This window comes from Aquarana catesbeiana, linkage group LG09 (genome assembly GCF_042186555.1).
Source record: "Aquarana catesbeiana isolate 2022-GZ linkage group LG09, ASM4218655v1, whole genome shotgun sequence".
In the NCBI taxonomy this organism is placed as follows: Eukaryota; Metazoa; Chordata; class Amphibia; order Anura; family Ranidae; genus Aquarana; species Aquarana catesbeiana.
The window spans coordinates 63273653-63301064 of NC_133332.1; the positions used below are offsets into that span (position 1 = coordinate 63273653).

General features: G+C 43.9%; 1 pseudogene; it reads left to right on the forward strand.

The window, feature by feature from the left end:
- Positions 1–25919, forward strand: part of LOC141108914 (olfactomedin-4-like) — a 38750-nt pseudogene extending 12831 nt beyond the window's left edge.
- The last annotated feature ends 1493 nt before the right edge of the window (positions 25920–27412 follow it).

The window sequence follows — 27412 nt, forward strand, 5'->3', positions numbered from 1 at the left end:
AAAGATTTGAAGCATGTTTCAAATCTAAAGTCCGTCGGATTTGAGGCTGAAAAAGTCCACTGAAAGTCCGAAGAAGCCCACACACGATCGGATTACCAGCCAGCTTTAGTCCGTCGGCGTCCGTTGGACTTTTGTAGACGAAAAGTCCGACCGTGTGTACGCCCCATAAGAGTACCCTTTTCCCCTGTATAGGGGGAGGATAAAAACAGGGAACCGTCACAAACGGCAAGTGGCAAATGAGCAGAAAGGAATTTCCATCCTCTGAAGGAATGGAATTTCCCTACTTGTGTACCAGAGTGAGGATGGTGGGGAGGGGGAGTTGTCTACTGTAGGATGCGAGAGAGAGCACAACAAGGGGTGTAACTGTAAGCAACTTATACAATATCATCAAACAAATGGGCACAACATCAGCAAAGTGACAAGCAGGTATTCCCTCTATGCCATTCCCTATTCCAGTGCCAGTTGCTCCTCGCGTACCCAGGCTGCCCAGACCTTGTCAAACTTTTTGGGGCAGTTGCGTCCCATATAGCTTATATAACGGAAGCTTACATAACGGAAGGGCCATATTAATTAGAGTCTTACATTGTTGTACAGTCGGGGGAGAGGGTCCCTTTCACTGTATCAGGATCGCCTTCCTGGCATAGAAGGCCGCATAGAAAACAAATAACTTCTTAGATTGGGGGGCCTCCAGCGTATCAACTATGCCAAGCAGCAATGGTATCGGGTCACAGGGTATTCTAAGTTTGCTCTAAGTTTGCTCACAGAGTTGATAACATTAACCACACTCAAACAAAAATGTTGTATGATTTGGCAGGACCAGACAACATGAAAGAAGGGACACCCTCCGACGAACCACACCTGAGACAAATCGGGCTCCTCTGGGGGTATATTCTAGCCAATCGCAGGGGGGAGAAGTATGCCCTATGCAGAAATTTGACTTGGGGGAATCTTTCTCTAGCAGAGACCACCAGGGAGAGGTACTGCTGAATGCCCTCTTCCCAGTCGTCATCAGCCAGTGTGGGTATATCTGCCTGCCATACTGAGAACAGCTGTGAAACTTTAGAGGTATCTAAACCCGCCAGGAGGGAGTATAAAATGGACAGGGGCTTAGTCTCATTCGCTGTAGTAAGTAGACACTCAACACCCGTGGTCTCCAGCACCAATGTCTCAGGAAATTGGGACAGAAAAGCATGGCGGAGCTGTAGATACCTAAAGAACATATGATTCGGCACCCCCCTTTGTTAATTTAGGTCATTGAATGTAAGGAGGCCATCAGATGAAACTATGTCTGGCAGCGTCTTAATTTCAAAACGGGCCCATAACACAGGATTAGGGATGAGCTTCGAGTTCGAGTCGAACCCATGTTCGACTCGAACATTGTCTGTTCAGTTGTTCGGCGAATTGCGAACGTTATGGGCCGTTCACACCAAATTTAATTGGCGCGTCACGACCCATAATTCACTGTGGCATCACAGTGCATTGCTGGCTGATGATTGGCCAAACATGCACTATGACCCGCATGCTTGGCCAATCACAGCGCAGTCTGCACAGAGAGCCGTAATTGGCCAAAGCCAGGGTGACTTTGGCAAATTATGGCCCAGGGAGTTTATTACATGCCCCACACTATATAAGGCCGCCTGTATGGCGGCCTTTTGTAGTGTGTTGCGGTGGTGGAGAGAGATAGACAGAGAGAGAGACAGTGTCATTTGAATTTAGTTGGATAGAGTAGGCAGGCGAGTCAGTTAGCTGCACTTACAGTATATTGTGTATATATATGCATCCCAGGTGTTGTATATATATATATATATATATATATATATACACACTGTATTCAGTTTAGCTAGATCCGTTCCTGTTATTCTCTTTCTAATATACTGACAGGCAGGCAGGTGTTTTTACAGTATTTACAGTTAGTGTGCTGTGTACCCTGCACAGTTGCACCTATAGGTACCTGAAGACAAGTGCTGTTGTTCTTCTTCTGATCCTATTAATACCACAGGCAGGCAGGTTGAAGTATTTACAGTTAGTGTACTGTATACCCTGCACAGTTGCATCTATAGCTACCTGATGACAAGAGCTGTTGTTCTTCTTCTGATCCTATTAATACTACAGGCAGGCAGCTTGAAGTATTTACAGTTAGTGTACTGTGTACCCCTGCACAGTTGCACCTATAGCTACCCGAAGACAAGTGCTGGTGTTCTTCTTCTGATCCTATTAATACCACAGGCAGGCAGGTAGAAGTATTTACAGTTAGTGTACTGTGTACCCTGCACAGTTGCACCTATAGCTACCTGAAGACAAGTGCTGTTGTTCTTCTTCTGATCCTATTAATACCACAGGCAGGCAGCTTGAAGTATTTACAGTTAGAGTACTGTGTACCCCTGCACAGTTGCACCTATAGCTACCCGAAGACAAGTGCTGGTGTTCTCCTTCTGATCCTATTAATACCACAGACAGGTAGGTTGAAGTATTTACAGTTAGTGTACTGTGTACCCTGCACAGTTGCACCTATAGCTACCTGATGACAAGAGCTGTTGTTCTTCTTCTGATCCTATTAATACTACAGGCAGGCAGCTTGAAGTATTTACAGTTAGTGTACTGTGTACCCCTGCACAGTTGCACCTATAGGTACCTGAAGACAAGTGCTGTTGTTCTTCTTCTGATCCTATTAATACCACAGGCAGGCAGGTTGAAGTATTTACAGTTAGTGTACTGTGTACCCCTGCACAGTTGCACCGATAGCTACCTGAAGACAAGTGCCGGTGTTCTTCTTCTGATCCTATTAATACCACAGGCAGGCAGGTTGAAGTATTTACAGTTAGTGTACTGTGTATCCCTGCACAGTTGCACCTACATTATAGCTACCTTAAGACAAGTGCTGGTGTTCTTCTTCTGATCCTATTAATACCACAGGCAGGCAGGTTGAAGCATTTACAGTTAGTGTACTGTATACCCCTGCACAGTTGCACCGATAGCTACCTGAAGACAAGTGCCAGTGTTCTTCTTCTGATCCTATTAATACCACAGGCAGGCAGGTTGAAGTATTTACAGTTAGTGTACTGTGTATCCCTGCACAGTTGCACCTACATTATAGCTACCTTAAGACAAGTGCTGGTGTTCTTCTTCTGATCCTATTAATAACATAGGCAGGCAGCTTGAAGTATTTACAGTTAGTGTACTGTGTACCCCTGCACAGTTGCACCTATAGGTACCTGAAGACAAGTGCTGTTGTTCTTCTTCTGATCCTATTAATACCACAGGCAGGCAGGTTGAAGTATTTACAGTTAGTGTACTGTGTACCCCTGCACAGTTGCACCTATAGCTACCTGAAGACAAGTGCTGGTGTTCTTCTTCTGATCCTATTAATACCACAGGCAGGCAGGTTGAATTATTTACAGTTAGTGTACTGTGTACCCTACACAGTTGCACCTATAGCTACCTGATGGCAAGAGCTGTTGTTCTTCTTCTGATCCTATTAATACCACAGACAGGCAGCTTGAAGTATTTACAGTTAGTGTACTGTGTACCCCGTACACACGGTCGGATTTTCCGACGGAAAATGTGCGATCGGAGCGTGTTGTCGGACATTCCGACCGTGTGTGGGCTCCATCGGATTTTCCGACACACAAAGTTTGAGAGCAGGCTATAAAATTTTCCGACAACAAAATCTGATCGCGTCAATTTCGACTGTGTGTGGCCAGTTCCGACTCACAAAGTGCCACGTATGCTCAGAAGAAATTCCGAGACGGAACAGCTCAGTTTGGTAAAATGAGCGTTCGGAATGGATACAGCACTTTCGTCACGCTGCAAAGTTTTAAATTGTTTAATACAGCACACTCTCTTCTTCTTTATAATGCTAGAAGAATTAAGTAGTTTTGCTTCTCATATTCACACAGACTTCTCACAAACTTCTTTCTTTATTATTTAGCGGGATTCCCTCAATATATTTTGATTTGTCACATCTGACCAAATTTGTATTTTGTTGTTTTATTTTTGTTTTGTATTTTTTTCAAGGCTGTTTTTTTTTTTTGGTTTTGTATTTTTTTCAAGGCTGTTTTTATTTTGTGTTTTTTTGTGTTTTACTCCCGAATATTTTTGTGTGTGTTTTGCGTGTCAAGTTACCACAACACCATTATTATCTTATATTATTTAATCTCAAGGTTCCTTGGTGTTGGTGTCTCTTGTTAATTTCACATTGTATATTCGAAATGTACCTGCCTCCTCACAAACAAACTGTCCTTTTTGAAGGAAAACACACATAGGCAAGTATAATTGAAACAAAAAATTCCTTTATTAAGGGCTCACAACCAAACAAAGAGGGAGGCAACGCTGGAGAAACAGCAGAAATAGGCGAAGCCTTTGACTCCCAGGGCAGACATCAATTATTTCCAGGTAAAATTGGTGGCCTGAGGATTCCATATCTAAGGGAGTGCAGTCTGGTCCAGAAGTCCCAGAGATCCGGAAAGCAGCAGATGACATCTGTGTCCCCAGGCTGTGGTCATACAAGAGACTGCATCTTTGGCCAGACCAGACTGAACCCAGGCCATCACTCTCTGGTCTTCCTTCCACGCTTCCTTCCACGCTATGGCTCTGGTGTTGTAGATGTGGCAACAGGAGGAGGAGGAGGAGGATGGGCCAACTCACTCAGGTGGGTATTGGGTGTGATTTCGCCACTCACCCCCTTACTTAGGACTTTATACAGAAGGTCCTCACACAGCTTGCGTTGACCCTCCTGCATGGCCTGCAGTTTGGTGGCAGCCATGCAGGCAAAGGCCTCTTCAGGAGTGGGGGTGGCTCTGAGGGATGCAGAAGCCTCCTGAATGAGCCTAAGTGCTGAATCCTGAACGTGACTCCCCTTCCTGGGTCTTTTGTGTGGAAGGCGGAGGGGAGGAACCTGCGATTCGGTCAGGCTCCGACTGGGCCCAGGTTTCTCCTGGCTGCCACTTAGCTCCGCCTCCTCCTGGCTGCCACATTCCACAGCCTCCTCCTGTGTGTCACATTCCACAGCCTCCTCCTGGTTTAGGTCTTCCTGTGTGTGAAAAAGGGACATCGTTTTAGTTTTTTATTCATCAATCACACACAATTTTCACCTCATGATTGTTGCAAATTGAATGTTAACAAATATAAAAGACTATCATTCTGAGCCCAGCATTTTTCATTTGTCTTGTCCCAATTATTTTTCAAAACTACTGTCTATTGATATGTAAAACACTTTCTTAAATCAGCAATTAGTGATCAATAATAACATCTAGTAAACATCGTTTATTTATTGACCAGAAATCTGTAGAAGAATGCTATACCTGACTCCATCTGGGCTCCTCCACTTCTTAATGGCTGGAAGTCCCAGGTTGGACATCGGAAGCCTCAGCTGGGGTGGAAGGAAGAGTGGAAGGAAGGATTGAGAGGGATTCCCTGACTTCAGTCTGGTCTGACAGAAATCACAGTCTCTCATAGTACCACAGCCTGGGGACATAAATGTCATCTGCTGCAGCTCCGGATCTCTGGGAATCCATGACCTTCTTGCACTCCCTAAGATAAGTGCTCCTCAGGCCACCAATTTTGGCTTTTAAATAGGGGATGGTTGCTGTGGGGACCACCGGCTTCACCAACTCCAGCAGTTTCTCCAGCGCTGTCTGCCTCTTTTGTTTATTATTGTAATGTGGATGTTTCACCTGCCACAGACAAGGCTGCTCCCTGTATTCTGTATCCTGAAGAAGGCCGACTATGACGGGAAGTATGGACCTTACCCCAACCCCAATGTCAGAAAGTCCAAGATCATGGCGAAAGTGGTCAAGTGTCTGCACCGGAATTTCGGGGTACGACGATCAAAAGATCAGCTCAGGAAGCGGTGGTCGGACCTAAAATTAAGAGAGCACGAGCAGTACAGAAAGATCCGGAGAGTGCTGCAAAAAAGTAAGTAGTTGTGCTGTGTTCCTATTCTTTATTTTTATTACATTCGTGCTGCTCCATGTGCTTTTCTTAACTGTTGTCCAGTTTAAAATGTCAACTTTCATGTTCATGGGCACATTATTCGTTCGTATCAAACATTGTTCGTTCAGCCTAAAAAACACCATGGTTTTGGCCATATGCATTTGGCCACATTTTTTAGGGCCTACTTGTCTGAAACTAATTTGGTTGGGTAGCTGGGTTTGCAGAATGAAATGCAAACTAGATTCTGTGTAAGGAGAGGACACTCAGCAGCAGTTTTCACATCTGGATGCTGGAGCACTAGTGTGGGACACAAGAACACCCTTTTTATTAGGGGTCCCACACAGGTGCTCCAGTGTATACTATAGGGGTGTCTCCATCTGTGAAGCTTGTACAAGACAAGTAAAGTATTCAAGCTTGACAAAGGACAAGAAAAATGCTACATCTTGGAACTCTGGCCACAAAAAAAATTGTACCCCATTTCCAAACAATGTTTCATATTTATAGTTCTGCCATCAAATATCTGGGTGCTAAGTATACCATTTTTTTTTACATAGGGGAGAAAATACTCGGAGGACACCCCTCATCGGAGGAGACCAGAGACCCCCCACCTCTGGAAGAAGGGGAAATCCAGGGAAAGACAAACAGAGCAGGAGGAGGAAGACGTGGTGGAAATTGGCACCACAACAGGTGAGTGTCTGCGACCACAGGCTCAGGTAAGAGATGGATGCCGGCATATTTATAATACATGTTTTTTTTTGGATTCTATCTTTTTAGGTGATCGTGATGTTGTGGATCCAGATCCTTTCACCTCAGAAAGTGCACAGATCCTGATTGGGGAGATCATGGGGTGTAATAGGGGCTTGGAAAACATCAAGAAAAACATCAAGGATGTTCTTCAAAAAAATAAGAACATCATTGATGTTTTAGGGAGAGTTTAAAACCCCTCCAAATCCCTTTGTTTTTTGGTGTGCTACAATTTTTTTACATTTTTTGACAAATTGGAGAGAAGCCAAATTTTGAAGATGCACACAGTGTGTCAACATGTGCTATCTGCCATCACGGGAGATTAATGGATGCGTTTTGGGAGTGCAACCCCTTCCTCAATAATAAAGTAGCTGAGAGGAAGGGGTTGCACCCCCAAAACACGTCCCTTGATCACCCATGATGGCAGCTAGCACATGTTGACATTCGGCTATTTGTGTGCATCTTCAAAATTTGGCTTTTCCTGGGGTGACTTCACCCCATTTGAACGCAATATCAAACACAGTTTGTAAATACTCATGTCTGATATTGCCTTCAAGTTCTACCAAATGTGAACTTTGTAAGTTCAAGATTTGTGTCATTCTTGTTGGTTTTAAACATGTCTGTTTTATCTTAAATGGACATTTCTACTTTTTCAAACATGTTGGTTTGTTTTAAAAACCTTTTCTAAATGCACATGTGATTGTGCTGGTATTAAAAAGATTGTTAATCAAGAATGTGTGGATTATTGTCTCAATGCTACAACACTTTTGTGGTGCTCTAATTGCTGTTTTCTGTGACAATGGGTGTTATTTCCTAAGAGCAAATCCACTTTGCACTACAAATGCAGTTTCAGTGCAGTTTCAAGTGCACTTGTAGTGCAAAGTGTCTTTGCCTTTAGTAAATAACACCCAACAGTGCTTTGTAATGTTACACAATCACGCCATTTTCAGGACTCACCACATTTCTCTCAGGGTCAGCTAAAACAAACACAAGCAGGAAATGTCACCAAAGAGTTGATTATTTTTTAATTTGAAAAAGGTTTTAGACATTGTCTGGCATATTGATAGCCCCCCTACCCGCAAAGAATTCAAGGTATCTTATCCGGACATCACGGGCACTCAGGGGGGGCAAGCCAGGACGGCCACTTTCAAACGCCGCCAGGGTTGGTTCATTTTGAATTTTGGCCTCAGGCCCAACTGAGCCAGCATAGTTGGCAGAATGTTTCCGTAAAAAGTTGTGTAGAACACAGCACGCCAGGATAATGTGATTCAGTTTGTACTTCGCCATATGTATGGGTGTAAGAAATAGGCGGAACCAGCTGGCCATGATTCCAAACGTGTTCTCCACCACTCTTCTGGCTCTGGCCAGCCGGTAATTAAAAACCCTCTGGTCCGGGTTGAGGGTCCTCATCGGGAATGGCCGCATAAGATGGCCCCCCAGCGCAAATGCTTCATCCGCAACAAAGACGAATGGGAGTCCTTCCACATTGTCTTCTGGAGGTGGCAAGTCCAAGCTGCCAATCTGGAGATGCTTGTAGAACTCGGTCTGGGTGATGACTCCACCATCGGACATCCGGCCATTCTTCCCCACGTCCACATACAGGAACTCATAAGTAGCCGACACCACTGCCAACATCACAATACTATTGAACCCCTTGTAGTTGTAATAGTACGACCCCGAGTTGGGTGGTGGGACGATGTGGACATGTTTCCCATCAATTGCCCCTCCGCAGTTAGAAAAGTCCCACCGCTGGGAAAAGTGGGAGGCCACAGTCTGCCATTCCTGTGGCATGGAAGGAAAATGTGGAGTCAAAACAAAAAAAAAAATAGTCATTTTGCACATAAACAGGGAAAGCAGATTACACACAAACATTCTTGGCCAACATCAAAATAAAATTTTTTAGAGGGAGTTTTTAAAGACCAAAGTATAAGGTACAACTATCAGATTCCTCCTCCCCCCTCTCATGGGCCATTTCTAACATTATAGGGGGGGGCTCTTGGACAGGTAACCCTCTCCACTTCATTGAGAGATGAATGCCTAAATAATGGGTCTTACTTTGGCCAGCCCCTCCTTAGTTACACTATTGCCAGCCCACTGAAGAAGTGTCATAAGAGAAAGATATAAATAAACACTGTACACATTTTAGCACATTTAGACATTCTGCTATTACCTATCAAGATAATAATAGGATACAAAAACTTTAAACAGTAACATTTGAAAGTATACAGGTAGGCCCTTGCACTACATGCTTTGGGGAATTCATCCATACATCTGACCACAAAAGAGATGGGTATAGTGTGTATGGGCTTGGCAAAGTTAGCAGATAGATGATTGAGGATAAATAGAGAATTGTAATCAGCTGACTTAGCAGTCGGGGGGAGGGAGGATTCCAAATGACTTGGGGACCCACAAAAAAAAGCCTCTGGCACTCTGCCTGAATTTAAAGCACAAATCACATTTCAAAACATTTTAGGGGGTGTTTGGGGTAAAGCACTACTATGGAGCTGAGAAAATACATTGTTAAGTGACTACACAAGGTGAATATAGGGGCAGGAGACCATGCTGGGGAGGTAAGAGAAGGCAAATATGTATGAAGGAGAAAAAAAATAATTACATAAAAATCCAGCATGCATGAGGACAAAGGGGACATTCACAGCATATTACAATCATGGTAATTACGGAATGAGTAAAGAAATACAAAATATTAGCAAACATTATATACAATAAAATGTGATATTAAAGGATAAAAATCTTACCTTAATATACTCCTTCTGCAGGACCTGGATGATGGCAGAACAGGTCTCCGGGATAATGATCCCCAGAGCCTGGGGGGAGATGCCTGTCGAGAACTTCAAGTCCTTCAGGCTTCTCCCCGTCGCCAAGTACCGCAGGGTGGCGACGAGCCTCTGCTTCGGAGTGATGGCTTGCCTCATGCAGGTATCCTGCCTGCTGATATGGGGGGTCAGCAAAGCCAACAAATGGTGGAATACGGGGTCTGTCATCCGGAGAAAGTTCCTGAAATCATCAGGATTATTCTCACGGATCTCACGGAGCAAAGGCATATGACAGAACTGGTCACACTGAAGCAACCAATTCTTGGTCCATGAACTCCTCCCCACCCTGTTCATGGACTGGGCTTGTGTCAAGGTCAGGACCCCAACACCAAGCCCCCGCACAGCACGAACTCTACGAGGAGTACGTATACGCAACATGGCTAGAAAATGGTCGGCTGCTCAGAACGAAGTAACAGAACGTACTGAAGAACAGCAAGGCCTGTGAAGAGCGGCCTGAAAAACAGTAACGAACGAACAAGAACAGAATGACAAGAGTCACGCATCACTTGCTACATGCACTGAAGAGCAGATACAAACCCACAAGCACAAACTGAACAGCAGAAAATGATCTGAAAACCACGAGTCTGAAAAAGCGTGAATCGTCTCTCACCAAACTTTTACTAACACGAGATTAGCAAAAGGAGCCCAAAGGGTGCCGTGCTTGGTTCTGAAGTGGCCTTTTCTAGTCTCGTCGTACGTGCTTTACGTCACCGCGTTCTTGGCGATCGGAAATTCCGACAACTTTGTGCGACTGTGTGTACGCAAAACAAGTTTGAGCCAACATCCGTCGGAAAAAAATCAATGGATTTTGTTGTCGGAATGTCCGATCAATGTCCGATCGTGTGTACGGGGCATAAGTGTACTGTGTACACCTGCACAGTTGCATCTACAGCATAGCTACCTGAAGACAAGTGCTGGTGTTCTTCTTCTGATCCTATTAATATCACAGGCAGGCAGCTTGAAGTATTTACAGTTAGTGTACTGTGTACCCCTGCACAGTTGCACCTACAGTATATCTACCTGAAGACAAGTGCTGGTGTTCTTCTTCTGATCCTATTAATACCACAGGCAGGCAGCTTGAAGTATTTATAGTTAGTGTACTGTGTACCCTGCACAGTTGCACCTAAAGCTATCCTGAAGATAAGTGCTGTTGTTCTTCTTCTGATCCTATTAATACCACAGGCAGGCAGCTTGAAGTATTTACAGTTAGTGTACTGTGTACCCCTGCACAGTTGAACCTATAGCTACCTGAAGACAAGTGCTGTTGTTCTTCTTCTGATCCTATTATTACCACAGGCAGGCAGCTTGAAGTACTTACAGTTAGTGTAATGTGTACCCCTGCACAGTTGCACCTACAGTATAGCTACCTGAAGACAAATGCTGGTGTTCTTCTTCTGATCCTATTAATACCACAGGCAGGCAGCTTGAAGTATTTACAGTTAGTGTACTGTGTACCCTGCACAGTTGCACCTATAGCTACCTAAAGACAAGTGCTGTTGTTCTTCTTCTGATCCGATTAATACCACAGGCAGGCAGCTTGACGTTTTTACAGTTAGTGTACTGTGTACCCCTGCACAGTTGCACCTATAGCTACCTGAAGGCAAGTGCTGTTGTTCTTCTTCTGATCCTATTATTACCACAGGCAGGCAGCTTGAAGTATTTACAGTTAGTGTACTGTGTACCCCTGCACAGTTGCACCTACAGTATATCAACCTGAAGACAAGTGCTGGTGTTCTTCTTCTGATCCTATTAATATCATAGGCAGGCCGCTTGAAGTATTTACAGTTAGTGTACTGTGTACCCTGCAAAGTTGCACCTATAGCTACCTGAAGACAAGTGCTGTTCTTCTTCTTCTGATCCTATTATTACCACAGACAGGCAGCTTGAAGTATTTACAGTTAGTGTACTGTGTACCCCTGCACAGTTGCACCTACAGTATAGCTACCTGAAGACAAGTGCTGGTGTTCTTCTTCTGATCCTATTAATATCACAGGCAGGCCGCTTGAAGTATTTACAGTTAGTGTACTGTGTACCCCTGCACAGTTGCACCTACAGTATAGCTACCTGAAGACAAGTGCTGGTGTTCTTCTGATCTTATTAATACCACAGGCAAGCAGCTTGAAGTATTTACAGTTAGTGTACTGTGTACCCTGCACAGTTGCACCTATAGCTACCTGAAGACAAGTGCTGGTGTTCTCATACTAATAATACTACAGGCAGAGGCAGGCAGTTGATTCTGCTAGCTGCAGTATAATCAGTATGTATATACATCCCAGTTTTGTGCAGCTACATCTCAATGCAGGCCGTTAGTATGTCTGGAAAGCCAACGAGGAGAGGCAGATAGCCACAAGCCAATAAAAGAGGGCAAGCAGGCTCTGTGTCTAGAGGCAACAGTGCTGGTCATCGACACGGTGCATCCTCATCAGCACGTGGCCATGGGACACGCTTGTCCTTTTTTTTGGCAGCTGGCCATGTTGAGCCGTAACATGCGGAAGACTTGGTAGAGTGGATGACCAAGCCATCCTCATCCTCCCTCACCCAGGCTCAGGGTACTTTGTCTGGCAAAGCAGCTGCCAACGCGGCCTCTTCCTTCGGCTCAATGGCATCAGTCACTCCTTCCCTAGCCCCACCATGTATTCCTGAGGAGTCCCCCGAACTGTTTGACCACAGTGTTGGGTACATGCTCCAGGAGGATGCCCAGCATTTTGAAGGCTCCGAGGATGGTACCCAGCTAGAGGAAGGCAGTAACGTGAGCCCAGAGAGATCGGGTGCCCAAGAAAGACAGCAGTCTGGCAGTCATGTTCCCCCAGCTGCAGCATACTGCCAGGTTTGCTCCAGTGATGAGGAGGGAGGGGATGATGAGGTCACTGACTCCATGTGGGTGCCTGATAGGAGAGAGGAGGAGGAGGAGGCACATCACCAATGAGGCAGGATGCCCTCCAGGGGCCAGATTAAGGGCAGCACACTGACTGCATCACACCGCAGAGCTCCGCATGTGCAGGGTGGTGCTGTCTCTGCGCGTTATTCCAAAAGTTCTTTGGTGTGGTTCTTTTTTGAGACGAGTACATCAGATCGCACCACTGCTATTTGCAACATATGTTTCAAGCGTATCTCGTGTGGCCAAAGCATCACCCGCTTGGGCACCACATGCTTGACCAGACATATGTTGACCTGCCATGCAGTTTGTTGGCAAGCGTACCTAAAAGACCCACACCAAAGAACAAAGAGGACTTTTCCTTGCTCCTCATCAGCTAGGATCTCCAACCCCACTATATCTTCAGTCCTCTCTGAGACCTGCACTGAGAGGAATGAAGGTGTAGAATTAGGTGTGTCCCAGCCAAGTGCTTGCGGGCAATCTGCTATCAGTACACCCACATCAGATTGTACCAGGCAAAATTCCCTCGCCCAGCTGCTGCACCGCCGAAAGAAGTTCGCTCCCAGCCATCCACATGCCCAGCTGTTGAATGCTAGCTTGGCTAAATTGCTAGCACTTCAACTGCTGCCTTTTCAGTTGGTAGACTCTGCCCCCTTCTGTGAGTTTGTGGAATGTGCTGTTCCTCAGTGGAAGGTTCCCAAACGCCACTTTTTCTCACAGAAGGCGATTCTGGCTCTCTACCAGCATGTGGAAGGCAATGTCTTGGCCTCGCTGGACAGGGTGGTCAGCGGTAAGGTGCATATTACAGCTGACTCATGGTCCAGTAGGCATGGACAGGGACGTTACCTATCTTTCACTGTGCATTGGGTGACTCTGCTGGCAGCTGGGAAGGACGTAGGACAAGGTGCTGTTGTGTTGGAGGTTGTTCCGCCACCACGCCTTCAAAATGCTACTACTGGTGATTCTGACACACCTCTCTCCTCCACCCCCTCCTCTTCTTCTTCCTCCATGGCCTCTTCCTGTGCTTTGTCCTCGGAACCAGCAGTGCTCCGTAGGCGTTCAAGGGGCTACGCAAGTACACAGGCCAAAAGATGCTTGAGCTGGTGTGCCTGGGGGACTGGAGCCACACTGGGGCAGAGATTCTGTCAGATCTGCAGGGGCAGCTCTGCAGGGGCAGGCTCAGAGGTGGTTGACGACACGCCAGCTTAAGGCAGGAATGGTGGTTTGCAACAATGGCACCAACCTGCTCTCCGCCCTCAGACAGGGACAACTGACCCATGTGCCCTGTTTGGCTCACGTCCTTAACTTGGTGGTGCAGTGGTTCTTGGGCAGGTACCCGGGCTTACAGGATGTCCTGAGGCAGGCCAGGAAAGTCTGTGTGCATTTCTGCCGGTCATTTAATGCCAGTGCTCAGCTGGCTGACCTCCAAAAGGAATTTAACCTGCCCAAGAACTGCCTAATCTGTGACATGCCCACCAGGTGGAACTCAACATTGGCCATGCTGCAGTGGCTGCACACGCAGCAGAGGGCCATCAATGAGTACCTGTGTGACTATGGCACCAGGACAGGGTCAGGGGAGCTTGTTTCCCCACGCCAGTGGGCCATGATCAGGGATGTATGCACTGTCCTGTCACCATTTGAGGAGGCCACGAGTATGGCGAGCAGTGACAGTGCATGCATCAGTGACATTGTCCCTCTTGTCCACTTGTTGGAGCACACGCTGCATTGAATAATGGACAGGGCACTTGAGGCAGAACAGAGGCAGGAAGAGGAGGACTTCCTTAGCTCTCAAGGCCCCCTTTATCCAGACAGTGTTCCTGTGTGCCCACCAATCACACAGGAAGAGGAGGAGGAGGAGGAAGAGGAGGATTGTGTCAGCATGGAGGTGGAGCTTGGCACTCAGCATCAGCAGCAGTCTTTAAGGGATCATTTACAGTCCTAAGAAACCCATGGACTTGTATGTGGCTGGGAGGAGGTGGCTGCAGATCATGTCGTCCTTAGTGACCCAGAGGACTCCGGACCGAATGCCTCAGCAAACCTACGCTGCATGGCCTCCCTGATCCTGCAAAGCCTGCGGAAGGATCCTCTTATTCGTGGTGTCAAGGAGAGGGATCGTTACTGGCTGGCAACCCTCCTTGATCCACATTACAAGAGTAAGGTTGCGGACCTTATCTTGCCATCGCAGAGGGAGCAGAGGATGAAACATCTTCGGGAGGCCTTGCAGAAAGGTCTGTGCAACGCGTTCCCAGAGACTGGGAGGTTACAACTCCTGTTCCTGGACAACGTGTTGCTGAGGCTTCCGTCAGTCAAAGAAGGAGCGGTGGAGAAGGTGGCAGTCTGACCGATGCGTTCAGACAATTTTTTAGTCCGCAGCCCCAAGGTATGATCGGTTCCAGCAACCATCGCCAACGTCTGTTTTACATGGTGCAGGAATACCTAGGGGCAAGAACTGACTTAGACACCTTTCCCACCGAAAATCCTCTGGGTTACTGGGTCTTGAGGATGGATCACTGGCCAGAGCTTCAACAGTATGCAATTGAGCTACTGCCCTGTCCTGCATCCAGCGTTCTTTCGGTATGCACATTCAGTGCTGCTGGAGGCTTTGTAAACGATCACAGGGTGCGCCTGTCCACCGACTCGGTCGATCGACTGACCTTCATAAAAATGAAACAGTCTTGGATCACCACCAGCTACCAAGCACCTGATGCTGATGTAACCAAATAATTTTTTTTGAAATGTTAGATCTCTTCAAGACTGCCTATGCTGATGCTGAGTGACTACCCTGTTATGCTGAGTGACTATCCTCTTCCTCCTCAATGATCATGCTGATAGCTTGTAAGAATATTTTTGGTTCTGGGCGCCGCCACCAGTGGCTAAGGCCCAATTTATCAGCCCCTGTTTAACAGGGGCGTGTAATTACAATTTTTGATGCAATATTTTGCAGGATGGTTCGTTGCTGAGCTCAACTAGAGTATCTGTGAGGGGTCGCAGTGTTGTGGCACCAGCACCAGTGCCTAAGGCCTAATATTTCAGCCCCTGTTTAACAGGGGCGTGTAATTACAATTTTTGATGCAATACTTTGCAGCAGAGCTCGTTCCTGTGCTCCAACTAGAGTATCTGTGAGGGGTTGCAGTGCTGTGGCACCAGCACCAGCGCCTAAGACCCAATTTTTTAGCCCCTTTTTAACAGGGGCGTGTAATCACAATTTTTGATGCAATATTTTGCAGGAGGGTTTGTTGCTGCGCTCAACTAGAGTATTTGTGAGGGGTTGCATTGTTGTGGCACCAGCACCAGTGCCTAAGGCCCAATTTTTCTGACTCTGTTTAACAGGGGCGTGTAATTACAATTTTTGATGCAATATTTTGCAGGAGGGCTCATTCCTGCGCTCCAACTAAAGTATCTGTGAGGGGTTGCAGTGTTGTGGTACCAGTGCCTAAGGCCCAATTATTCTGCCCCTGTTCAACAGGGACATGTAATTACAATTCTTGATCTAATATTTCACAACAGGGCCCATTTCTGCGCCCACCAAGAGTAACTGTGAGGACTTAGAGTGTTGTGGCACCAGCACCACCACCACCAAAGGCCCAATTTTTCTGCCCCTATTCAACAGGTACATGTAATTACAATTCTTGATCTAATATTTCACAGCAGGGCCCGTTCCAGCGCCCACCAAGAGTAACTGTGAGTACTTATGCCCCGTACACACGATCAGACATTGATCGGACAGTCCGACAACAAAATCCTAGGATTTTTTCCGACGGATGTTGGCTCAAACTTGTCTTGCATACACACGGTCACACAAAGTTGGCGGAAAATCCGATCATTCTGAACGCGGTGACGTAAAACACGTACGTCGGGACTATAAACGGGGCAGTAGCCAATAGCTTTCATCTCTTTATTTATTCTGAGCATGCGAGGCACTTTGTGCGTCGGATTTGTGTACACACGATCGGAATTTCCGACAGCGGATTTTGTTGTCGGAAAATTTAATAGCCTGCTCTCAAACTTTGTGTGTCGGAAAATCTGATGGAAAATGTGTGATGGAGCCTACACACGGTCGGAATTTCCTACAACAAGGTCCTATCACACATTTTCCGTCGGAAAATGCGACCGTGTGTACAGGGCATAACAGTGTTGTGGCACCACCACCCCCACCACCAAAGGCCCAATTTTTCTACCGCTGTTTAACAATGACATGTAATTACAATTCTTGATCTAATATTTCACAGCAGAGCCCGTTCCTGCACTCACCAAGAGTAACTGTGAGGGCTTACAGTGTTGTGGCAACACCAACATCTAACAATATATAAGGAAAGTCCTGACAATGTACAATCAGGCCCGGAGGGTAGGTACAGTGGACCAGAGCCATTTATAAACAGTAGCAGAGTATTGTAATCTTGAAATGATGCTAACAGCTTCTTCATTGAGGAGTGGAAATGCGGACTGGCTGGTTCACACCCAAAATGAAGGCTTCCTAAGTGGAGTTGCGTAGTCCCTGCACTTTCCTTCCTCCTCAGGAACCTTTCCCTGCCGCTATGTGTTGTCCCTGCCAGACAGGAAACCTGTCCCTATGCTAGCCACATGCACAAAGCACGTCATACCCAGGAGGCAGGTTCTAAAATAGTGGTCATGTGGGGTCAGGCTTCCAAACGGACAGCTATCTTCCCTGATAGTCATAGAGGGACCAAGTTTCTCAGGACTTCCTTCCCCTTCTGCATTGCCGCTTGGGTTAAGCGCCACCTACAGTGGGGAGCACAGACTGCAAGTGCCTACAAGTGCATCTGCCAAAACTTTTAATTCTGTTGTGGTTAAAGTAAGAAATGTTTTAATCTGTCAGACATGTATTGCTGTGTGTTCTTTTTGGGGAGATGTCCCTTCACTTCCTAAATTGTTAACCCTTCCCCACTGTATTCAAATCTTAAAAAAATAGGCTTTAAATATACTTTTGGCTAAATCTCCATGATGGGACAAAAATGGTAAAAACATAGTTTTGTTTTCAGATATATTTTTAGCAGACTGTAAAGTATACTGACAGTAAGAACTACAGATGTGAATTCTCTGTACAGATCTACATCTATCAGAGCACACTGACTGTGTACATAGAGCAGATGAAGAACCTGACCAAACGTGTGGAGATCATTGAGAACGGAGATCTCTCCTATACTGAGCTGGAGTTTGAACTCATCAAGTTAGAGATATAAGAGATAGAGACCCTCATACTACAGCTGAAAGCATCATTTAATGGTTCCAGTGTCATAATAGAGACTCTCTACCAGGAGGTAAGACAAAGCTGTGTATTCTCACGATATGGTAAGGGCCTTGTTACTTGTACAATGCACTAAGAGCAATGTTAGTTGAACATACCTTCAGATTTTTTATTTCAACAAAAATCTTCCCACATAAGAGCATTTAACATATGTTATGCATGTTATTTAAAAACCTCTCTTGTGAAGATGTCTAAAAGCTCTAAGACTGCTGCTGCTGGGTGTTGCCATCTTGGATGGGATGTCAGCTCAAGTGACACCCTAACTTGCACTGCTCCTTCCCCAACTGCTAAATAAATGGTTATGTTGGGAGGTAAAGAGAGTGACAAACGAGCTGGGCTAGCACAGAGAGTAATTTGATGTTTCCAGAGAAGGAGAGTGCTATAAAGTGCAAGGAGGGAGGAGATTATTCTAGGGAATTGACTAGATTTTTTTTCTAGCAAGTTCAGAGGCACATTGCAAGTGAATTTCAAAAATAATTTATGGAAAGGAAAAACGCTGCTTTTAATATACATAAAACTTTAACGTGCGATTTTTAAAGAGGGTGTTTAGCAACTCCCAGGGGTTAATATTTATTTTAATCCTTTCTTACATCTTTTTCTGAGTAGAGCTATAATAACACACTCGCCTACAATCCAGCGCTCTCCAGATACACCCCTCCAAAAGCCACCGCTTGCTGAGGCCTGTGGCGCCATTTTATTTGCTTCTCTTTTCGGTTTACTTCTTGGATGGGTCCCTCTTTCAGGTGTCTATGTCACTGCCTGCATAACAGAATGAATTCCCATTAACTTTAAAGAATAGGTGCTGGTACGATGCAGGAGATAGATCACACTCTACCCCAATGACTCGAGCATGGAGGTCAGCTGTTAGATGGATTTAGTTTTGTATGTATATAGAAAGATCCAATCCCTCATTGACTTTATATATTAATAGCAGGCACTGGCAGCAAGATCTCCTACCTTATTAATACCTCAGGCCACAAGTCACCCTTTAGTAACTGTTAGCCATTAGATGATCTACCTATGCATGATGACATCTACCATATGCAACTCTATCTTACAGAAGAGACATTTCCAGCAATCACCTCAGTGAGGAGGGTGGGGTCATGTCCGGTCTAAAAGCAGTCATAAGTACAATGTTTTGTTTTAGAATTGCTCTACCAGTTTGCCGTGGCGGCTGGTGCTCCATTTTTGGGGGGGCCAACAAACCCTGCCTGCCTACCTGCCTGCCTGCTCGCTCGCCCGCCCGCTCTTACCCCATCCAGGTCGTGGACGGTTTCTCCTCCCTGCCAATCTGGTCGCTTCTCGTCTCAGCAAATCTTGTTGATTCTCCTCCCGGCCAATCCGGTCTTAGGACCCCAGCCAATCCGGTCTTAGGACCCGCTTCCTGTCCTGTTTGGCCGGGAAGAGAAGCAGGAAGACAATAGTGAATGTTTATTCGCTAATGTCAAAAGTGGGTGGGTTTAGGGTACAGAGCCCAACCTTTTTGAAGCCAATTAGAGCCTCAGGCTCTAATCATGGGCTTCAAAAAAGAAAATAATCTTGAAGAAATCCATGCGTTCGGCACCCCGCGTGGAGATTAGGGGCCGGCACATAGAGATTAGGAGGGCAGCGCCCCTGCACTCCTTATGGACCGGCCACCACTGGTCACCATCATCAAAGGAGCAGCAAGCTGTATTATATTACAATTTTATTTTTGTGCTTGGATATGCATTAACTGGAGCATTGCCTTACTGTACTTTGGCCCTCTTCAGAATCATAAATAAAATAAAAAGGAATCGGTTCCTAAATAGGTCACTAGGGAATAAAACTGGGAAATGATTACTCAAAATTTTTTGGGAGCGGTAAAGAAAAAAGGGTGCTGTATATACCTAATTCATTTACCAAAATATATAAATGTGTATAAGATATACAATGTGGACACTTGTGGGTAGGACTAGGTCACATTTCATAACCATAATGATGTTGTGATATTTATATGGAACACCCAAACATGCAGAAAGATTAGGAAACATGCCAGGTTGTCCATATTGGTCATGGTAGACACACCCTTCATTTCTATAAACACTAAGGTGTATGTTCCTATTTAAGTGAACTTGTGCCAAGACTATGAATATTAAAGTACTTACATACTCTGAACAAGCAGTGAAACACTTTAAAACAAGTCTTGACTAATTTGTCTGTATTTTCTTTGTAGATTCGTAACATTTCCATCATGGTGAACCAGTTGGAAATCTATTATAAGAACAACGTGCTGGTAATCAGATGGGGGATTGAGGCTCTGAAGAAACGCCTGGAGGAATGTGAGAAGAACAATAAAAAGTATCCTTCTCTTCCTTCACCTGATATTGGTAGGTTAGAAGAAAGACTGAAATTCAGGAGATAAATGCTATATTTAACAATGTATTATGATATACAGCACCCATGGGCCCTTGTCCATACTTTTTGTTGCCATTTTTGGTTCTCTCCCTCTAAAAGGTACCTGGCTGTCATACTGAACCCCTGACTTCAATATATTGAGTCATTGTCCTGCAACAAGTATAAGGATGAGTTCTGTTTTTCTGATCTGAATACTTGTACTTGGTCAGATACTTAGAAATGATTAAAGTTGGCGATCATAACAGCCAAGCAACTAGAATTTTTGAGAAAAGGTTGGCCCCATATTTCTTTCAGTCCAATAGTTTATACACCTGTCTAATTATTAAAAGCACAAGATGTCTTTTTAGGCCAGAACAGATAAGGGGATGAAACAAAACCAAACTTTAATGCCTATGGCAGCTCTGAAGGAGAACACCTGTTGGGTAGGTCAGAAAACTTGCCATGGACATGGCTCTCCCCTGAGATAAGTGTAGTATCAGCATCTGCTTATTCTGCTCTCACTTTATATTGCCTGTCTGCGGTGCTGGAAGGTTTTTACACACATTGAGCCTGATGCCATCAGTAAGCATAAATCATAACCCTCTCTGCTCTGCAGTAGTTTCTTTCCCTGGCCCTGTATTGCAGGATGTGAGGTCATATACAGTACTTATCTTCGTGTTACTCTCTCTTAGATTTGTTCAGCCATTGAGAACTAGAAAAGACAACTTTGTAAGTTCTTTAGGCAGAGCTCCTATCAGAGTTGTCACAACACTAGGTCAATCATCAGGGATCAACATTGTAACATGGAAGGAATGAAGCAAGTCCTATACTCCTTCAGACCCAGAAGTAACAGGTGTGATGTACGTGATCTCTGCCTCACCCTGCACAAAGATTTTACAGCTAGTGGGATAACAATCTAAGTACCAACAGATTGGGGGTGACCATCACTGGGGCAAGTCAACTGAGCAGTTAACTCTTTACACATACACATGTTAGCTACCACCACATATTAATGGAAACATGCACCATTCACACTCACCATCCATAGTTGCGATTCTGACCTTGCTGCTATGCCCAGAAAAAAATGTAACAGAGCTTACACTATGATAGCTTCTTCAGAGATGCAGGATTCCTACATTTCTAGCTAAAGCATTATGATATTCCGCTTAATGATTTTTAAATATTGTTTAATGAAAACAATAAAAACAGTGTAAGAAATATTTACAGAAAATATATAACAAAACAGACACATACAACTGTAAAAAATTGATTTGAAAGTGAAAGGATACTTAAAGGAGTTCTTCAGTCCCTTTTCAAGAAATTAAAAGTCAGCAGCTACAAAACTGTAGCTGCTGACATTTAATAATTAGACACTGACCTGTCCCAAGATCCAGCGCTGTCATCACCTGCTTCAGTCCCAGGCGCCACATAATAACTGTGGGCAGCAGGCTGTGACTGCTTGCCGCTTCACAGTCGGCTGCTCACTGCACATGCACAAGCCGTGCTGCACTAAAGGAGGTTGGGGGAGGAGGAGGAAGAGCGGAACTTGCCCTTATGGGTGAAGTTCCGCTTTAAGTAAAGACTATCTTTTCTTTGATACAGTGCAGAGATCAGGTCACTTGAAGAAGGCCTTTTTGATGCTCCAAGATTCACTGGCCCTCGTAGAGTGACTCTCAGCAATAATTAGTAGTTCTGATGGTAAATTAAGAGTCCCCAGCTGGAGCTATCTTTTCATCTCTCTGGACAGAGTGTTGCTGAACCAGCTACACCCAATCTAAAGGTCTGAGGAGTGTGTTGTAGGTATGTTATAATGTGTTTTGTGTATGTATTTTATAATGCCAACTCCTTGGTAGGTCTAAATTTCCATAGGACAATGCTCCACAGTCTGAAAACCAGTACATCATTTATTAGGATGAAATTATGAGTTGTTAGAGACCAGACATAATATATTTCTGATGTGTATTTTTCCTGTAAAGTCTAATTGGTAATATCATCCTTCTAAACCATTTAATATAGTCGTCTTTGATGTCCAAGTGTTATCTTCCTCTATATAAAAGTAAGCACTTTTTAGGATGGTAATTCCATTACATCAAGAATTCTAGTATATGTTTAAAAATGAACTCTGTGATTATCACCTGTAGGTCAATATAAGTCAAAAAGACAAAACATGTAAGTCAATATTCCCAGATGTGTATTTCTAAGCCATACACTAGACCATTTACATCAGAAGTTCTTTGACAACCCAGGGCTAGTTAAGGTCTATGATGCCTCTGCATTCCATCTAACTGGATTGTTTCTTGTCAAATGTGTGGACTATCATGACTGCTTCATCTGACTGTCTTGCTACTAACTTTGGAATTTTGGGGAAAATTAGGATGGAGTTGTGTTTAACCTCATTTCCCCATTCTCATCACATATTCTTAGGGTTCATTTTAGTTTCTAATGATTTTTATTGGCAAAATGTAAAAGTTACAGGCCTTACAATTCCAAACATGTGGAAAAAAAAACAAAATCAAAGATAAACAGCCATCATGAACAATCAAAGATGGTAAAGGTTCATAAAGAGGTATTGTTTGGGGTTCATTTTACCTCACTATCATCATACCCAGCTTTAACGAGGATCTGTTGCATTGCTTTGCATGGACAAGTCTTTGTGCAGCTTTTTTTTATCATCTGCCTTGCTTCTTTGTTTTTATGTGCACCAGATAATGTGGTTTACTAGTTGCTCCACATGTGTTTATGCTAATTATATATATTTTTTCTTTTGTGTGTCTACATAATTTTGTCGCCTTTCAATATTCTGTGGTTGAGCCATTTTTTTTTGTTTAATTATTTTTTATTAGGAGAAAAATAGAAGTAAATGGTACATTATGCAATATACAATACAGAGAAAATGCAAGTAAATGGACAACCAAATCGTACATTATTTTTGTCAGACAGTTAAGTAAGTAAATAGCGCCAACTTCGTTCTTAACTAATCAATCAAATCTCTGTAACTACTACAAAGGCAAAAAGTATTCAAAAATGTAACCAACTAGTCAGAGACAAAATCATCATCACTAATATGGGTTTGATATGGGCAGTAGTGTCCGTGTTAGATAACCTTGTACAGACAAAGTACTTTAAGAAACCCAAACATGAGTAAGAGTAAGTAGAAGAAAGGAAGTATAGAGTAGTAGAAAAGGATAAGAGAAAAGAAGGTGGGGGTGGGGGGAAAAGATGGAGGGGGAGGGAGGGAAAAAGGAGGGGGGGGAGGGGTGGAATTGCCTCAGTCCGAGCTCCTATTATGCAATATAAACCAGCAAAAGCAATTTACTTAGGATGTGACATAATTTCCGCCAATGCGGTTGTGTATTTAAAGGCAAACCAGCAGGACCATATTCTTTTTACAAAATCGGATTTGTTTCTAAGGGGGAAGGTGAGATCTTCCATATAATATGTACGGTCAACTTCCACTAGCCATTGGCGTAAAGTGGGTATATTTTTTTGTTTCCAGAATCTGGGGATAAGTGCTTTAGCAGCATTAAGAAGATGAGGGGTTATGGATTTCTTATATGTACCCACTGATTTGCCTGTACAATGTAAAAGTACAACCAACGGATCATTAGGAACCTCAGATCCTTGGATCTCTTTAATCCAGTGAAGGATAGTCAACCAAAATGGTCGTATCAGTGGGCAGAACCACCAGATGTGTGCGTGGGTTGCACTCTCCCCGCATCCCCGCCAACACAGGGGGGAAATGTGTGGAAAGAATTTATGAAGTACCACGGGCATGTAATGCCATCTCGTCACAAGTTTATAGTTCACTTCAGCTGTTTTAGTGGCTGAAGAAGAAATATGGGACACTATGAGAATAGTAGCTTTTTGGGTTGTTGACAGTTCTTTCTGAAGATCTTTTTCCCAATTGTGTAAGAAGGCAGGATCTCCTGCGGGAGTTAGCATTTGTAATAATTGATAAAAGTGGGAGACAGGCTTATCCACAGGTTGGGGTTCGGCGAGAGCTGCTTCAACAGGTGTTAATTCCGTGAAAGACCTGATAGGTTTAGGGAGAGAGTGGACAAAGGCCGCCAGTTGTCGATATCTCCATTGATCCATAGGTGTAATCACAGAGTCATGTAGAATTGTGTTCAAGAGGATAATTCCCGTTGGGGTGGTAACTTGATATAGTTGGGTTGACCTCCCTAGAGTCCATGTATGAGTTTTGGGGTCTATGTTCCCCGGTGGGAAGTAGTTATGGCCTGTCAGTGGCATGAGGGGCGAATTATATGGCCAATTATTTGTCTTACATAATGAATCCCATATCATAAGGGTAGAGTGTGTAAGCGGAGACGTCTTGGACGATAGGGATCTATAATTCCTAGGAACCCATATTTGCGTAAAGAGGTCAGATCCACTTAGCTCCGCTTCCAGCTCCACCCAAAGCTTAGATGCCTTATGGAATCTCCAATCAGAGATTCTGGTCAAGATGATCGCCATGAAGTACTTTTTAAAGTCTGGTAAGGCTAAGCCCCCTTCTCGCTTAGATCTATTGAGAAGGATCCTAGAGAGCCTGGGGCGTTTTCTGTTCCATATATATTTGCCAAATAACAATTTTATTATTGTAAAAAAGCCTACAGGTATTCCAAATGGGATCATTTGAAATAAAAACAGCAACCTGGGTAGTATGTTCATCTTTACGACCCCTATCCTCCCCAGCCACGAGGTTGAGCCATTTTAAGCTGATATTCCTCTTTTCCCAAAATAACATGTGGAACAACCATAGAAAAGCGACAGGGGGCTTACAGTAACATTCACTCACTCTTCCCTTTCCTCCACTATAATCATCATTAATAGCCAACTAAGAAAATCCATAAATATAACACGTCTGTATGTCAGATTGATTTACCTACAGATATTGCAAGCCATTGAAATCACACCTTGTCAAATGTCCAATGATATAGTTAAGCCGACAACTTGGTATCATCCATGAATAAAGAACTTTGTCAAATGTAGCTGGCAATGCCTGATATAACAATGTGTTCTTAGCAAAGCCTTGAGTGGTCCAGATGATGCATTTTCCTGCATTTTCATTTTGTTTTGTATTTTTTATTTTTTTTTTTATTTGTTTATTCTTTTTTTGCAGGTACTTGTGAACATGGTCAAATCATTAACATCAGCAAACCATTTGTAGTTCAAGTAAACTGGATGCTAGGCGGCTATTTGTATGGAGGATGGGGGAGAAATTTACTACTAGGAGCTGATCAGAATGTCCAGTGGGTGGCACCACTAAAAACTGATGCAAGAATGATGGAAACTCTGCGCTTCTACCCTTCTTATAATACTATCACAATCTACAGTGGTGCCACAGAGAGAATTCTCCCTGGTGCCATATACACAAATCGGTCCTCCTACTCACACACTGCTTATCAAGACATTGACTTATCAGCTGAAGAAGAGGGTCTTTGGGTAATTTATTCAACTGAGCAGAATGCTGGAAATATTGTTATCAGCAAACTTAACTATACTACTCTTGCAGTACTGCAGACCTGGAGCACCAACCAGTTCAAACACGGAGTCAGCAATGCTTTCATGGTGTGTGGGGTCTTGTATGCTACCCAAGCCATCAGCACAAAGCAAGAGGAGATCTTCTACATGTATGATACCAAAACTAATGAGGAAGGGAAGTTAAGTGTCATTTTCAATAAGCCGAAGGAGAAAGTGCAAAGTCTGTCCCACAATCCTAATGATCACAGGCTCTACATGTATAACAATGCCTTCCTAGTCCATTATGACATCTCTTTCACTTCACTATCCAAACCCAAATCTAACATTATACATTCCAAAATAAACCCGATCCAAATCAAATAGATCAACTAAAATAAAATTAATCCAAGTTACTCCAAGTTATATGTGTCAGATGTTGTAGGACATCCATTTTCATTTCACTATGATCACCCCAGACAAACCATAACAAAAAATACCAATGTGTGAAGATTTCAAGATTATGCTAGTTCAGAGAAAACCAAAATACATGGGAATGCTTGTTGAATAACACTGAATTATACTGTACATGGTAATATTTAATCTTTGTCTAGTAACATTTGTTCTGAATCAAATTAAATGATGTATGAATTCTATGTATTTCCTATTAAATAATAGTAAATAAATAAACAGTGTAGCATGGCATATGGTGTGAGTTTTTTTTTTTGCAGAAATTGGCACCTCAAACTAACTGTTCATCAAAACTTTAAGTTTCAACTGACCTGAAACTAAGCATTAATGTGGAAATTCAGAGGAAAACCTTTTTCTCTACTGTAAAAAGAGAGGAGAAGGGTTAGAACCACTTTCAGACTGTTATTGCCGTCTCCATTTCCGTTAGAGGGTTTCCAGTCCTAGAGTGAGAGGAAATCTCTACATATCGATGGGAAATCTTCCCTTTAATAATTAGCACCTGAACAAGTGTCCCTATTGAGTTTCTTCTACTTCTCTGTGGACAGTTTTTACATTTCCCTTAACCTCCTGTCCCAGTGACAATGATTACAGGAGAGAAAGTGGAAGGTAGTCTCAATGGGCTTACATATGTCAATAAAGTACAAGATTCTAATGCTTCTCCACTCCAAAAACTAAAGAATTTAGGTTTTGCTTGCATTTCACTTCAATGACACTTAAAGTTAGGAGAAAAAATAATTCATGGAATTTGTTGACGTTTTTCAACATACTGCCTACAGATAAAGGTGATATGCTTTAACAAATGATACATAAAATTGACATGATGCATTCATATTTATGATCCAAATTAACAAAAATACAAAGTTCACATGGGTTAGTAAAACTTTTGTAAAGCCGTGCACTCCCAGAATATATGTATGAAATCCACCCTAGAAGAAGTGCACCACCAGCAGCTGGATGACTGAGTGGGAAAGATCCTAGCCAATCTGGCAGGAGTGAGGTCAGTTCTGTGTAAAAACTTGTACTGTATAAGATGGTATCTTGTTGACACCAGTCTAGAAAAATTAACCACCCATAGATCATCCCAATCATAGTCATCCAGTTGAGGAAAGCACATCAACCATGCATTTCTGCAAAGCGCAAGGGCCTTAACGGTATCTATACACAATTGTTTGTATATAACCCTTATGTCGCGTACACACGATCGGACTTTACGCCATACTTGGTCCGGCGATCTTTTCAACGGACTTTGTAGCGTAGGTGCGTCAGACTTAAAAACGGATGGACTTGGACACACACGATAACTCCACAAGTCCGATGGTTTTGAACGCGGTGACGTACAGCACGTATGACGGGACTAGAAAAAGGAAGTTCAAGCCCCACTACGCCACCCTTTGGGCTCCTTCTGCTAATCTCGTGTTTATCTCCTGTTAGTAGAAGTTTGGTTAGAGACGATTCGCGCTTTTCACACTTCAGCTT